General features: G+C 43.1%; 1 protein-coding gene across 2 annotated transcripts in view; it reads left to right on the forward strand.

The window, feature by feature from the left end:
* Window positions 1–15,074, forward strand: part of TSHZ1 (teashirt zinc finger homeobox 1) — a 79,258-nt gene that overhangs the window by 8,872 nt on the left and 55,312 nt on the right. Inside the window, exon 1 of one of the 2 annotated variants that reach the window (XM_011948930.1) lies at window positions 1,603–1,699. The exons of the other annotated variant lie outside the window; for it this stretch is intronic. The gene's annotated coding sequence lies outside the window, so the exon portion shown is untranslated. Of the gene's footprint in view, window positions 1–1,602; window positions 1,700–15,074 lie in introns of those variants that run through there. 2 annotated transcript variants of the gene reach the window in all.

Below are 15,074 nucleotides of genomic sequence, written 5' to 3' on the forward strand. Positions count from 1 at the left end.
TGTCCTTGAGACACACTAAGCACCATTGTTATGACCTCACTTAGGTGGAAGTAAAGGTTAAATCGGAAGTAGTTCAGGGTCTTTTTCTTGCTATAAAATAATTGTAGTCTTTGTCATGCAGTCTTTGCTTTTTGTTACAGCCTTAGATTAAAGAAAAATATTCTTGAACTCTTTCTTTAGACTTTTTGGGGAAAAAACCCCCACAACAACCCAATATTCTTCAAGAATGTAAAAGCCTTTTTAATAGCAGTGATAATCTGATGCAGTCTCGTTGCTGAAATGTTTCTAATAAGGAAATAAATGATGAGGGTCATTCTTAGCACACGTGACGTGAGTTGTATATGTGTGGAAGTGTACCTTGTATTGCCTGTTGGTTACGTGCTGAAGGCACGTGTAGGTGTGCAGAACAGGACTTGCTCTCATACCTGTAGATGTGCAGGTACCTGTGATACATGCACAGTCATATGTGACCAAGCCCAGGGTTGTGATGCCATGGCGTCCAGTTGTTTATGCAACCCACACTGACACAGAAAAACCTCAGGACTGTCAGGGGTAAGAGGCCTCACACATTTTCCCCAGAACACTGCCTAAAGAGGAGTTTTGTTACATTTTAAAATCCAGTGTTAATATTTACTACTAGAGAACCCTTCCGGAAGCATGAAAACCTAAAGACTTAGGCTTGCAGGCAAGGTCCTTCTGCCTTTAAGACACTGTGCTCCATGTAGGGCTAAAGTGATAGTTGACAGCAACTCAAAAAAAATATTAATTATTTTTTGCATGTGTGCCTTTTTTCTTAGGGGACATAGGAAATAGTGAATTGCATAGAGATAAGCGTCCTGAACTGACTCTTTTTTTTTTTTTTTTACATTTTAACTTCACTGGAGAAATATATTGTTAAATTTATGTACTTAGAAAAACCTAACAATGTGGCTTACTGAGAATTGGAATAAACAGGCCTCCAGTTACCATTTTTAATGGTTATTGTCAGGCAAGGAAAAGAGGATCATTTCTTGAGAGATTTTTGAGCTCAGTTATGCTTTGGTACTTCCTTCATTAAATCACCTGCTTGGATTTTCTGGTTTGGGAATATCTGGATTGGATTTCTATTTTAATTAGTGTTAAACTGTTTATGGATTCCATTGTTTTACAGTAAAATAAAACTAAAACATTAAGGTGGAATCACAGCTGTGATGTTCTTTTCACTTCAAATTTCCTAGGAAGGCCTATTCGCTAAGCCGCTTGTTTAACCTTTTCATGTTTTCCAGGCTCTCGTTCCTGGATTTGCTTTTGTTGTTCATCCACCACACTGCTGCAGCAGTAAGCAGTTTTCTTAGATGATAGACATTTTTTTCTTTCTATGTCCATTGTGTCTTTCTGAAATTCTGTGCCAACATGAACAAAGATTTGTCTTTTGTTTTTAAAGGGAAAAAGTCAAGAATCAATTACATTATTGTAGATTTTTACCATTTTTATTTTCTCTGCAAAATATAAGGCAGGATTTCCTCACTCTTGTGATCGTGGCGCATTCTGCAGGAAAATAGCCAAGTAGAATCCCTCCAAGCTCCTGGGCACAGGCTGCTCCCAGGCTCTGCCTCCCAGCAGAGCCCGCGTTAGCCATCTCCAGACTGAATCCGATGTGCACTTCCAAATTTGAGATATAGGCATTTCTGCCTCAACTTGCTAGCTGCAATTTTAAAAGGTGTGTTCTAGTGTATGGTAAATATAGGTCAAGTACTTACATGCTTATAAATTCCACTTGAAAGCAGGCACGAAGGCGTGGATCTACAGGAGCGAGTGATGGGCACAGGCTGAGTCGAGTTTTAGAAAATTTGGTTATAAAAAAAATCCTCAGTTTTTAGTTAAAAGTAAAGTGCATCTTCAGCAAGATCATATGATGAAATAAATTAAATCAGCCACGAAGGTCAGTATACATTCTGACTTGGGAATGTGAACTTTTCAGAAACCTGTATTTATTACATTTTACTATTTTTAAAAGCCAGCTGCAAGATTCATAGCAAGAAATGGTACGACATACCAATGAAGGCTGAACTGAAGTGAAGGCTCTTTTCAAAGTGGTTAATATGCCTTATTGGCAAGTCATCCCTGGTGCCTGTGTCATTGTTACAGCTGGCTTTAAAATATATGGATTTAAAACGCAAGTATTGTGACTAATATTTATTTCAAGTACAGAATGTGTCACAGCAGTGGGGCATCCTATTATTAATGCAGTAAACTGTGTAATACTCTATAAGAGCCTGCCCTGCTTCGGTTCTTAGCTACATGAAAATAACAGTAAAACATGTCTGTTTTCTTCTGCCTTGCTTTATTGTTACCTGGGAAGGTACTGGCATCAAGAAAAGCCAAATCCGGGCAAATAATATGACCATAAACAACACCTTAGCGTTACTGTGCTGTGCACAAATCTCCTTAAACTACCTTCAAACTTGGAGAATATATACATACGTATATATACTAATATGTATGTATATATTTTAAAATTTTTTAATTGAGGGAAACTGCTATAACTCTAGAAAGTAATGGGAAATAAATATTCTAATAGGTATTCTAAGTCAGCCAGGAAGTGATTCAGATTGTTAGTGCTTGGTGCATTGTCTGTATGTGAAACACTAATAATCTTAATGAAACTAGCGCACTGGCAGTTTTAAAAGGAAGCCGCGCACAAAGGTCTGTGTTTTGTAGCGGCGTGGCTTGTGTGCTTGTGTTAAAGGGGGCTTGTGCTACCTTGCAGCATTTTATTTTTGCAGCAGAAAAGTTGCCTGACTTTTTTTTTTTTTTTTAAGCAGGTATTGAACTTGTATTATTTGTCAATTTAAAATCAGTAATGAGAATTTATTTTAGAAACAGGAAGCAGAAAGGATCTCATACCCAGGTGGAGAGTAGGTGCGGAGAGGGAGTTTGTAACTTGTCTTTTCTCCTCACTTTTCAATACTGGAAAAATTAGTGTCTCAAAAGCTCTCAAGGAGAACTAACTTAAAACTGTGATGGTCACAAAAGATCGTTGTCTCCTTTCTCTTCTCAACTCCTCCTCCCCTCTCTACGCAGAGCTCCGAGAAGCTGGTGGAATGGGGTCGAGGGATGGTCCAGGCCTTGGGGGCTCCAGGAGCTCAGGTTCAATGCTGGTGGCAGCCACCCTGTCCTGAGATCACGGGAGGGGGCTTTCTGTCCTCCTTCTCTCTGGCTTACTGTGAATTATCCAAAATGAGATGATAACTATTTGCTCCAGGCAGACTATGTTTAAACCCAGTTCTCAAAGACTGCCCCCTCCACTCCCCTATTTTTTGTGGAGACACTTTCGAATCCAGTAGGTGCCCGTATACATGGTAACCTAATCCCAAGGTTCTCAAGCAATTTTCTGAAAGTAGGATCTTGTTGTGGTGTTTGGCTAAATTTCTGGGAGTAACTGGCTGAAGGCATTAGACTACTGAGAGTCTGGCCTATTCCCAAAGGGTCTCTGCAAATTAATCACCCTGTGAGCTAAATTTGTTTATGGACATATTTGGAATGGAGGAGATCCACATGGGATCATTTCCTTCATTTGTTCTGCAGAGCACCTGCTCGGAGTATTCTGCGGTGCACCTCCTGCTCCCCCCAGCACTGCGGCACTCGATATCTCATGATGGGTGTGAGGGTGATGATGAAGATAATAATACATTTATTCCTCAGTTCTTCCTGTTGGGAATTCACGGCACTCAGTTATCTCAACGAGAGTGGAGGCGGTACAAGGGATTTAGGGATACATGGAAATTATATATATATAAATTCGTTTGTCTGTTTCTATAGCAATTGCTTCTTAAAAATAATTTAGTAGTTTAATACAAAAGTGGTGGATGGGTTTTTATGTGCTCGTATAGGGAAGATTTTTTTAGTTTCACACATGTTCAGTTTTAATGGGTAATAATTACATCTTTGTATTTTGATGTCAGGCTGGTTATGAGGCCTAATTCTGCAGGCAGCCTCCTCATTGATTTGCTCCTAACTGCTGATTTTAGAGAGAGGGAGTTGCAGGCCAGGATCCCCTTCTGTTTTTCAGACAAGTTAACACATAAGTGGCTCCTTCAGTTCCATTTCGACAGACAGTTGCTTTCCTGGCCTGTCTTCTCCAGGCCCTGGAATTGAATATACATATGGTTTTGTGGTTGGGGCTTTTTTGAAAGACAGATTTCTTAAAAAAAAAAATTGTCCCCCACTCTGCACCCCGCCTCTCTTACTAGGCATCCTTTTCCCACCTCCTCACTCGAGTTTGTAGTTTGCAGGCCTGATTCTCTGCAGCCCTGGCCCCGCATGTGCTGGGAAGGCAGTAAAAATGAGCACTAATCAATCTTCCAGAGAGAAGCAATGGGCATTAGAAGGCCACTATCCTGTGACTAAACACACCCCCTTTATGGAGTGTTGGTACTAATAAAGGCCAGCTTATTACTGAGGCAGAGACCAAAGCCTGGATGAGGTCAACCATGACTGACAGTCATCAGTCATTCTTAATGATACTTTTTCCCGTGCTTTCTAAGGGATTCTGAGCAGAGTGCAAATCATTCGGGGTCATTCATAGTTCATGTACCCACAGATGGCAAAGGTTTTGAAAGACTTCAGTTTAAACTTGTAAAAAAAAAAAAAAAAAAGATCCTCACTTTTTTTTTTTTAAAGGAAGGGAAAATACCCCAAAACAAAACATAGATTTTTCTTACTGGAACACTTTCATGTTCTTTCAACCTAATAGATGTTTTACACACTACGGTGCTTGTGCATTATTAAAAGAGACATAAATTTATGTTTTATGACGTCTGTCTTCTTTAATTATTACCTTTGATGTCTATTGGTGACTAAAGAGAGCTTAACAGGATTTCTTTCTCTTCTTAAATTTCGCATCGTGAAACCCAGCTAGTCCCTGACAGATGTCTGTTCCTCACCTTCAGGATTATTTTATAAATCCCTTTCTGATGAGCGGAAGTGTCAAATCAAGGACAGGTCATAAAGTAAAAGTATAAACCTTTTAAAGAGAGACCTTGGTAATATATAAACATTCTGCACACTATCTGAATTTTTTATGGACTAAAGAAAAATTATATTTCAGCTGGAGGAAGGGAGAAGTTTAAACATCAGCCCAGATTTTAATGTATGATCCCCCCTCCCTGCACTACTCTTATTTATAGCCATCTAAGAAACCATTGGCTTGATCGGCTATTTTAAACATTTGGACTCGATTTGGAACCTGCCTGTTAATTGTCCATGTTTAAATTCAGAAGGTTGACTTTGAATCAATGCTTGCACACAGTACAGGATACAGGGCGGCGGGGAGGGGTGCGGCGGGCACTGGTTGTAGGGTAGGGGCCTGGGTCTTTGTTCTTTCATTAATTTCTTTTTCTGTTTTCTTTCTCAAGCCTCAGTTTCCTTCTCTGTAAACAAAGGGCTTATATTATTAGAGAATTCCTAACACGTGCTATTCTACAACCATGCGATTCATTGCACCCATCTTTAGCACCCCTGAGTTGGAGGAAGTCGCCCTCATGAAGCAACAGCTGTCCTTTTTTTTTTTTTTCTTTTTTAGAAAAGCTGGTTGTGCTTAGAGAATTTGCTTTTGGTAAAATTTGCGTGTATTTCTACTTATAAAATTGGAAATAAGCTGAAATCAACAACTTCCGGGCCCTCCTGCCATTTTCATATCAAGGCCTATGTAGACATGTCAGTGCACGTGAGACGCGGAAGCTGTACAAGGAGCATCCTTGGGTGCGGACGTGCATGGTGGATGCACAGGTCTCTAGGAAATGCCTCCTGGGTTCACGGGCACCTTCAATCATGGATGATGGGGCTGGAAACTTGCCTCTAGCTTTTTAAAGAAAAATTAAATATTTTGAATTGAATTCAGCAATTTCTTGAACACCTACTGTTTGCGAGTGAGGCCGGCGGTAGGTGCGCATGACGTGAGGCTTGTGGGAGAGCTGGAGATGTGATCGCTTCTGTCCATGTGTCAGCATGATGGCCTGTCCACGCCACTAGAGCTGGCCCATCTCTGTACGCTTCCCCCACAGCCTCAGCGTGCCCTTTGGAACATCAGAAGTCCCCCACAGCCTCAGCAGGTCTTCTGAGCACTAGAAATTAGAGCCCCACTGTCGTGGAAATAAACTCGTCATCACGTAGGGCTGACGATGAGACGGCTGACCATCCTCCGCATTCCGAGCCTGAAGGGGGAAGGTTTTCCCAAGGAGAGGTGCTGGTGGGCTCACCCGCCATCCTGAGCACAGCAGACAGCAGTTAATGGAAGACTATATCCCGGTGGTGGGTTTTACTTAATGTTCTTTATTATGAAGAATAGTGATACCTCAAAGCCATAATTTTTCGAGAGTAGCTTCTCCATGTTGATTTTTCTTTGGATGGGTTGCTTAGAACTGAGCCAAAAGAGAACCACTTGGTGGAGAGGCAGGTTTGCACTTTGCCCCGTTTTTGTGTACATGTATGTCAAATGTCAATTTGGTAAAATGTGAAGCTGAATTTATAAATCTGTGCTAAGCAATTTGTTTGGAAATTAGTACTATCTCTAGGAAAATCCCCTTAGCCGGCATCAGATTCAAAAGATGCAACTCAGTAGGTGTGGGGGCAAAACTGCAACATATTTTCAAGGCAACATCTTACAAATATAAACATTATATGAAATATAAACATATCTTTGCAGTGTACAAGTGTCTTGCATATTCAAAGCAAATAAGTCCTGATTGGGGAGAAAAAAGTGTCTGGATGTAGCCGTTACGTTTAATTTTCCTCACACAGTCAGTAGATAGTCTGTGTCTGCAAAGGATTGGTCTTTTCTTGCTCCCCACTCACCCAACTCTGTGGTTCTAGAACCTTCTATGCATTCCCATTGGTGAGCCCACGAAATCTTTGATTCCTTCTTGATTGCTCTCTGAAGACGCCTATCAGGCACTGTCTTATCTGTTTGTAAAGCAGCTCTGGCCCCAGATTTAAGTCATGGGTCTGGCTACAAGTTAGAGTGTGATTAATAATTGACTAATGTAGCTTTTATTTATCACAGGCTAGCACATTTCGCCATTACTGAGTTAATTTATGTTAAGTGTAAGCTGTCGTTCAATCTGTTTTTCAACCTTTTTTTTTTTTTTAAATCCTAAGTCTATCTTTCACTTTTGGAGAAACAAAATCCTCATACAGGGCACAGACACACTCGATGCCAAAAAGTTGATTTCCTTTTCCCTGGAGCCATGCATCACCAGCCCTCCCAGCCGCAGTGTCAGCCCCTGACAGAATGACATGTGTCATTTATCAAAGGGGCCAGGCTGGGCCTTGGGAAATGCCGCCGACAAAGCCTGAGAGAGTTCATTTTGCAGTCCCTCCTACCCTCTGTGAACCCCTTGCCAGGAAAGCCTGTGATGTTTCTGTCTTTAGAGCATTACTGTAAGTCCTTCAACCTTCACAGAATTAACCCTCCCCACCTCAGCCTGCTGCAACAGCTCCGAGGTCCTGCCTGGGAAGGTTCAGAGACCCAAAGGAGTGATGGTTCTAAGCCCAGGAACACACAAGCCCCTGGCTGTGTAGGGACACACCGTGGAGTCCCGGCTTTCCCCACACAAAGCATGACCCTGGTCCCCCAGCATCTCCCCACTTTCTAGCAGTCTTGAAGGATTCAAGCCCTGAGTAATACTCAGTGAGACAAGGTCAGAGGCATAAAGAACCAGCAGCAAAGCGTTTCCCTGGTATCCAAATTCATAGGTCCCCCATTCCTGCGGCAGAAGTTTGGTCTTCTGTTTTTTTTTTAGAGTCTGCCTAATAAGTGTTTTACTCCAGGCTATTTTTGAAACCACCTACTAAACCCGATAGATGTTTCTTCTTTTTCTCTGTTGCCTAGAATTTGTAACCCCATTCCCGCCTTCATAAAGACAGTGATGAGGTTCGAGTCTCAAAGTGGCTAAAAAAGGATATTTTGGAGGAGGAAGAGAAAGGGCCATTTTTGCCCCCAGATTGTTTACTTTTTATATGAGTTTCCAGACCGCTAGAAAACCACCAAAAAGTGCAAAGGAAAAAATAATCAGCTAGAGGAGAGCATGGTGTTAAACTATAAAAGCATTTGGCTAAAATACATTTTTTTTTTCCCTTGAAGAGTAGAGTTTTGCATTGTAATCATGTGTGAGAATGTAAGAAAAGTTATTGTTTCTCTCATCCCCGCCCCTTTGTACTTCGTACAGTCCCTACCACACTGAAGTTATTTACAGCATCAGATACCATTTAAAGAGATAGTGAAGGAGACTGTTGCCTTCGCCAGGAACTTTCCAGAAAGAAGTCCTATAAATTAGCCATTGCTCAGGAGTGGCTGTTTCCTAGGCGGAGCTAGCCCTTTCATTTGTCTGCATAAGGCTAATTTATTTTTGCAGCCAGATGTGGGCTGACAGCCATCACTCAGGGCTTCCTTCCCCTGCTGTTAGGAGGTCTGGAAGACAGTCACGTTCCCCATTTTACAGAATCCCCATCAACATTATTGAAGATGGATGTATCTTTAAAGCAAAGATTGATTGTGGATATCGGAGTTATGGTGTCATTTATCATGGTGAATATTATTTAGACTTGGGTTGTACAAGGCTGTAACTTGAGACACAGCCAGGGGAGGGACAACCTGAAAACGCGGATCCATGAACTTTAATGGATGGATGCTTTTTTCAAAGCTCAACTCACTATAGCGTGATTTACTTTTCTTACTGCAAGGAAACAAGCATTTCATTCTTAAAGGGACAGCATGCCAATTGTCCTATTCTGTAGGTTCCACCCAGGAAGGCATTACCGAGGGTAGTCAGAGCCCAGGCAAAAACGCTGAGAAGGCGTGAATGGTGCAACAGAATCTGGCCACACACATGTGCATTAAAGATGGTTTTCCAAATGGATTGCCTCCACTCCATCCTTATAGGACCCTGATAGTGTTAGAAGTGGAGATGTACCCCAGAGCTCACCATTATCAGGGCAGCAGTTAAGATGCTATTTATTTGAAGCCAGCTAACCTCTCCTAAGTGCTACAGATAGTGGCCATTTATATTTAGGAAGACAAATGAAGCCCAAGCTCTCCCGTGTCAGGAGCATGATGCTGTGGGGAGAATGCAGAGTTATCGTCGCATGCCTAAATGTAGTAGCATATGCAATATAAGCAGTCTTGTCGACCTAATTAATATGAGTCTTTTTCATTTTGCTTCAGGATGGCAGCGTTATTGACATTTGCTCAGCAGGGAGTTGGTTCTAAGGGAGCTGGGTATGCAGGATGGTGGATCCAAAGTTGAACTTCTCAACGGTTGGTCCTCACATCTCTAGTCCTTGAAAATGGTGGGGCGGGATGTTCTAGTGCATTTGTCCTCTCTTCCAGGAGCACAGATCCCAGAATCTAGGCTTTCACGCAGACACCGGGAAACAAGGCGCATCCCACTTTTATTTCTAACGAGATGCTTCACGGACCAGAAACCTGGGGCTGCCGGTGGCTATGAGCAGCTTAGGTCGTGGCCCTTCAGCCACTAAGGCATTTTATTTGTTGCTAATGTTGTTTTATTTCATCTTTCCATTTCAGGGGTTTTGTTGCATATGGTGGATACAGGAGCTCTCAAAGTGAGTGAGGGGTTGGCCACAGTCAGCCCTGGGTGGGGCAGGTGTTGGGCATGCTACCCTGGCCTGCAGGCAGTCTTGTGACATGCCATCCCCAGGGTAATCCATGAGCTGGGCTGCCGGTGGGTGCCACCCGACCTGCAGGCCCTCCTCAAAGTCCACCTCAGCTTTGATGCTCAGAGAGTGTGGCTTGTACTCCAGAGCCTAAAAGCTCTCTTTGGCTTTTTAAATAGAGAAGGTTTCTTGGAATTGTACAGTCTGTTAAATGAAAGTAACTTTCTTTCCAGGATTGATGCATCTCATCTTTGGGAGCTTCCAGTCCAATGGTGTGAACTCCTTTCTAGTATAATGGCACACACTGTACGCACCACGCAGGGTGTCTCTGTCAATAAGATTGCTCACTGACTTGTTCATGTCCTGGTGGACACTCTGCTCCATGAGGGCAGGGCCATCTTGTTCTCCTTCCACCATCAAGAGCCCAGCACAGTTCCTGGCTCATAGTCAGGGCTCCCGGTGCTTGTTGAGGGACTGAAACCCCTCCTTGGGGAAGCCCTAGCTCTTGCGAAGACAAGTGAGTGTGACAGTCTGTGACGCGTGGTCTATGACGTGCCGACCTCGGGTGCTCGTGATAGTAGGTGAAAGAAGAAAGCAGGAAGCTGTTTTTGGTTTCAAAGTGCTAACTTGAGTCAGTGGACTGGTTTTTGGAAACTACCTTCCATGTAACATCAATCTAACCTAAAAGAAACAAACAAAACCCAGTGTAACAAGAAAAGGGGGCAAAGAAAGATGGTGAAAGGAATTGCCCAGGCCTCCTTTTGAATATTAAGTAAAATCTGGAAAAATAATCTGTTCATCATTATGCATCTACTTGTGGAAGTGCTCATAATGGTGGTGATACTGCATGTTTTAGAGGACAAATACCAAGACCTCCTCTCAATCCTATTATGGTTTATAGGTCTGTGTTTATTTGCAAGTTAAAAGCACATTCTTGGCCTTTTAGAAACATATGACATGTCTACAAACAGGAAGTAGTTTATCAAATTCATATGAATCATGGCGTCTATAATGTTGGCCGAGGTCAAATCATTACACTAAATGTATTGTAACCGTTATTAATGCACGGAGTCCCCTTCCATCTTTGTGATGTAAGACTGCCGTTTCCTGATTAAAAGCTATTTGGTGATGAGAAATTCAGCAGCTCCTGTCCGTCCTGGAGTGACTGACAGGCACCCAGGGCTGCCGTTCCTGCTGGAGCAGCATGTTCCTAGGAACGCACCTTACGAAGGGTCCTGAGCATCAGGAATTACAAGAAACAGGAAACAAAAACAGAAGTGACTCAACTTTCGCAACCACAACTGTGCATCCATAAGGAGGCCAAATTTATCATGGCACATTATGGAGCTCAGCAAATGTCATGAAAACCATTGTTTTTTAATTTTTTTCTTGGAGAGTTTGAATGAGGTGATTTATGGTAGTTATTCATCTTAAGGGTCATCCATCAATTTTTAGTTGCTAGGCAATCAGCCCAGCAGCTGTTTGCTTTGAATCAAGCTGAAAAGTTGTCAGTCACCACACGCAGGTATGACCTTACTGGTTGCAAACATCATGCGTGCGAAATTAAAGAGACGTCGTCTTTCTTCCCCGATTCCCCTGACTTCCCCGTGATTTGTGGAAGTGGTACGAGCCCTTCCTGGCTATTACAAGAAAAATAAGAACAAAGGAGTGCGTGGAAAATTTCTTGGCTGGAAACTCACAGATACTCTTCCAACACTATATTTTACCCAAGTTCCCTATGCGAGCTGCATAGGATGGATTATCAAAGTAAGTGCCATCAGTGGATGGGAGGTGAACCACTTGATTTATGATATTTAAATAAGCCAGTTCAAAAAACCTATCAGTTCCCTTGTGGGGAAAAAACCAAATATCAGCATTTTTCAATGTGCGTCCCAGGCTGGAGACCAGCCCGACGGTGTTTTTGGGTTGGCAGTGGGTGGAAGGTGAGGAGATGCAGTTTCTCTCCAGTGGTGGAGGGTGGGAACTGTGCGTGGGCCTCACAGGCTCCAGGCAGATGTACCTGGAGTCTGGTACAGAGTGGGTGCCCAGGTGGTGCCCACTGACTTCCTCTGCTGAGATCTCAGGCTGCTGTGCTGGCAGGGGCAGCTCAGGCTGGAGTGGCTGTGGAGCAGGGCTGCCTTTGCCCGTTACACAACACTGTGATTCTGCCTGGGGCATGGTCCTTCGGAGGTCATTTCCACGGGTGCTTGGTGTGAGTCTTTCTCTAGCCTGGAGCTTCTCCCCAGATCTTTGCATTTCTGTCCACTACGTGAGAACACTGTGAGGCTCAACAGCATGGTTGACCCCCGAGAGGACATTTTTAGATACCTGTTCCTTGCTGGCTAATGTGTAAACAGTGTTTCCTGCCTGCACTCTGCAATTTTATTTATTTATTTATTGAAACACAGTCTTGCTCTGTCCCCAGGCTGGAGTGCAGTGGTGTGATCGTGGCTCATTGCAACCTCCGCCTCCTGGGTTCAAGCGATTCTCCTGCCTCAGCCTCCTGAGTAGCAGGGATTACAGGCACCTGCCACCACGGCTGGCTAATTTTTGTATTTTTGGTAGAGACAGGGTTTCACCATGTTGGCCGGGCTGGTTTCGAACTCCTGACTTGGGTGATCCTCCTGCTTTGGCCTCCCAAAGTGCTGGGATTGATTATAGGTGTGTTCCACTATGCCTGGCCCACTCTGCAATTTTAGATCTTCACAGGGCTTCAAAAATTATCCCTAGGAAGGAAAATAAGTGCATGTGATGCCTCATTTATTTATTTATGAGACAGAATCTCGCTTTTTTGCCCAGGCTGGGGTGAAGTGGTGTGAACTCAGTAACCTCTGCCTCCTGGGTTCAAGCGATTCTCGTACCTCAGCTTCCCGAGTAGCTGGGATTACAGGCCACCATGTCTGGCTAATTTTTATATTTTTAGTAGAGACCGGGTTTCTCCATGTTGGTCAGGCTGGTCTCGAACTCCTGACCTCAGGTGATTCACCCACCTCAGCCTCCCAAAGTGCTGGGATTACAGGCATGAGCCACCGTGTCCGGACTTTTTTTTTTTTTTTAGTAATTGAGGCCAGATTTCCCTCATTTGTGAACCTTTCAAGCAGGAATTTTACTTTGCCTCTCAGTTGAGTTTTAATGTGTCTATGCAGGTAATTTACACCAATAAAACCAAATTCAAGGGGACTATGTGTTGTATACTCTAGTATCTTTTTACATTTGATGGTTTCAATGGACTTGATTTTGCTGATGGCCTTTTAGACCATGTAGCTGTAAGATGTTTTGCATGTATTTTGGGAAGTCTAAAATAAGTTTAATTTGGAGTTAGGTTTGTCTTTCTCGACTTTCCATTGACATATATATATATATCTTATTTGTTTATTTAGTAGGTATTTTTGAGGGTCTGAAACACGTCCTTTTAACAGGTAGTTCTGCACATTGGAAAAGAGAGTTTTCTGATCTAGGCTTTTCAGGCACCAGTTCTATTTCTGGACTCCAGGTCAACCCTGAAGGAAGTGGCGTGTGCCCCCAGTTCATTCACATTTTAAAGAAGGTCCCACATCTTTTACTTGAAATCCTTGGGGCCAGATATGTTTTGGAATTCAGAACTTTTCAGATTTTTGAAAAGAAATTTTGTGCATATACTGTATATTTTGCAACATCCTCAGCTTAAACATGAGATTTTCTACAGGTAAATGGATTAATAGTCACAATACTTGGGTGAGGAAAGACCAGCAGTAACTTCATGTCCGTTCTGGTCAGGTTAAGTTTGCCACGCACAGTTAGGAAGACTCTTCCAATTCTCAGGGCTGCCTCTGATGAAGGGACTGGGGGTCTGTGTTGGTGCATAGCCCGTTTCACAGGACACCTATCCCTATCTCTGTAGGGCTGGTAGCCTGCCTGTGCCCAGCGGCCTGAGAGCAGCTATGAGCTGGGCCACAGCCTCAGCAGCTCTGGAACTCTGGGCTGCTGTCATAGTTTTCTGTGTCGTAGGAGTTCTCTTTGGAGTTTTCTCCCATGTTCACATATAAAAGTGGTGTCAGTTATATCTGCAGCCTGCTCCGTTATCTCTTTAAACCATCGAACTGTGGAAACATATTTTACATCCCAGTGTATTCTCACGAGTCTTATAAAGTACAATCTTTTCTCACTTTTGGGGGAATTTGGAATTAGTATCATAGCACACTTAGGAAAAACCTGAAAACTTCCCCTAACAACGTTCCAGGATGTGTCTGCTGATTTTCATGGTGAATATATAAATATAGTGGCAATGCTAAAAAGAGCACCTGCCAATCAGGTAAGCTCTGTTAAGAAATGCAAGAAGACGGATGCCGATGTTATGTGTGTTGGGTGTGGATCACCAGTCATTAATGTCTGAGAAGTACAGATGTGTTGGGATGGTTTCTTGTTTCATTTTAGTTTTTGGAGTAGGGGGACATAGTATGAGTCAGCCTGGTGGATTAATGTTGGAAAGGGAAACTACCTGTTTGCCGGTCTGATCATCCCTTTCCTAGTGGCCTTCCTTTTGGAGGAGTGATGTGGGGCTTCCTCACACTTTTCACTCGGAAGGACTATTGCATACTCTGAATGGTTGAAGTCCACGTTGCAGCGCCGTTTTTTCTAGTGAGCATCTGCACGCCTGGCCTGCACACTGTGGAGGATGCGGTTCCCTGGGTGGGAAGACTGTCTTTATGCAGTGTTTTGGGAGGATTAATTAATTGATTTTTAGATGCGTTTACAAACTCTTTTGGTGACTGGTATTTGCACACATAGCGATGTCCCTTTTTGCCGTCTTCAGTGCTCTTTGAAAGGGAGGGCCGCACTGGAGGCTTTGTTCTTTATATTCCGTTTACCATCATTTAGAAGATACTAATTTTAGATGGGCTCCTCTCTACACACAGAGAGAGAAGCTGAAATATATTCAGCAAGTGTGGGGAACCTTGCATGGCAACAGCCCCACGGCCAGTGAATACATGATGGCTGGAGCCAGAGCCTGTGGGCCAGAGAGAAACAGGGCAGCCTGGGAGCCCTTTATTTGGAAGTGGGATTGTGGGTTCCCTGCACACCTTCTCCCTGCGGCCGCCCTGGGCCCTCTCCTTAACTCCTTCTTTTCCTTTCCCTGCTGTCTTTCTTTCCATCCACTTCCTTATCTCTCCCTGTCATCTCCTCTGGCAATTTTCAGTGATACTTTAGCTTTAGAAGTGTTCCTCGTAAAGTTTTTGCACAGTTTTAAAAGTTATAATATTTTGCAGCATTTTGTGCTCTTCAGAGGACAATTGCTCCAAAATCTAATAAGTCATAATAAATATAGTTCCAGAGGATGGGATAGTGGCGATGCTCTGGGAATAATAACTGCTTTGCCAGGGCTTCTGCATGGTTATTTGAAAGGATTTTTTTTTTCCCCATTAAATTTTGCATCTTTTGTA

Source organism: Colobus angolensis, unplaced genomic scaffold (assembly GCF_000951035.1).
Source record: "Colobus angolensis palliatus isolate OR3802 unplaced genomic scaffold, Cang.pa_1.0 Scaffold287, whole genome shotgun sequence".
NCBI classification, from domain to species: Eukaryota; Metazoa; Chordata; class Mammalia; order Primates; family Cercopithecidae; genus Colobus; species Colobus angolensis.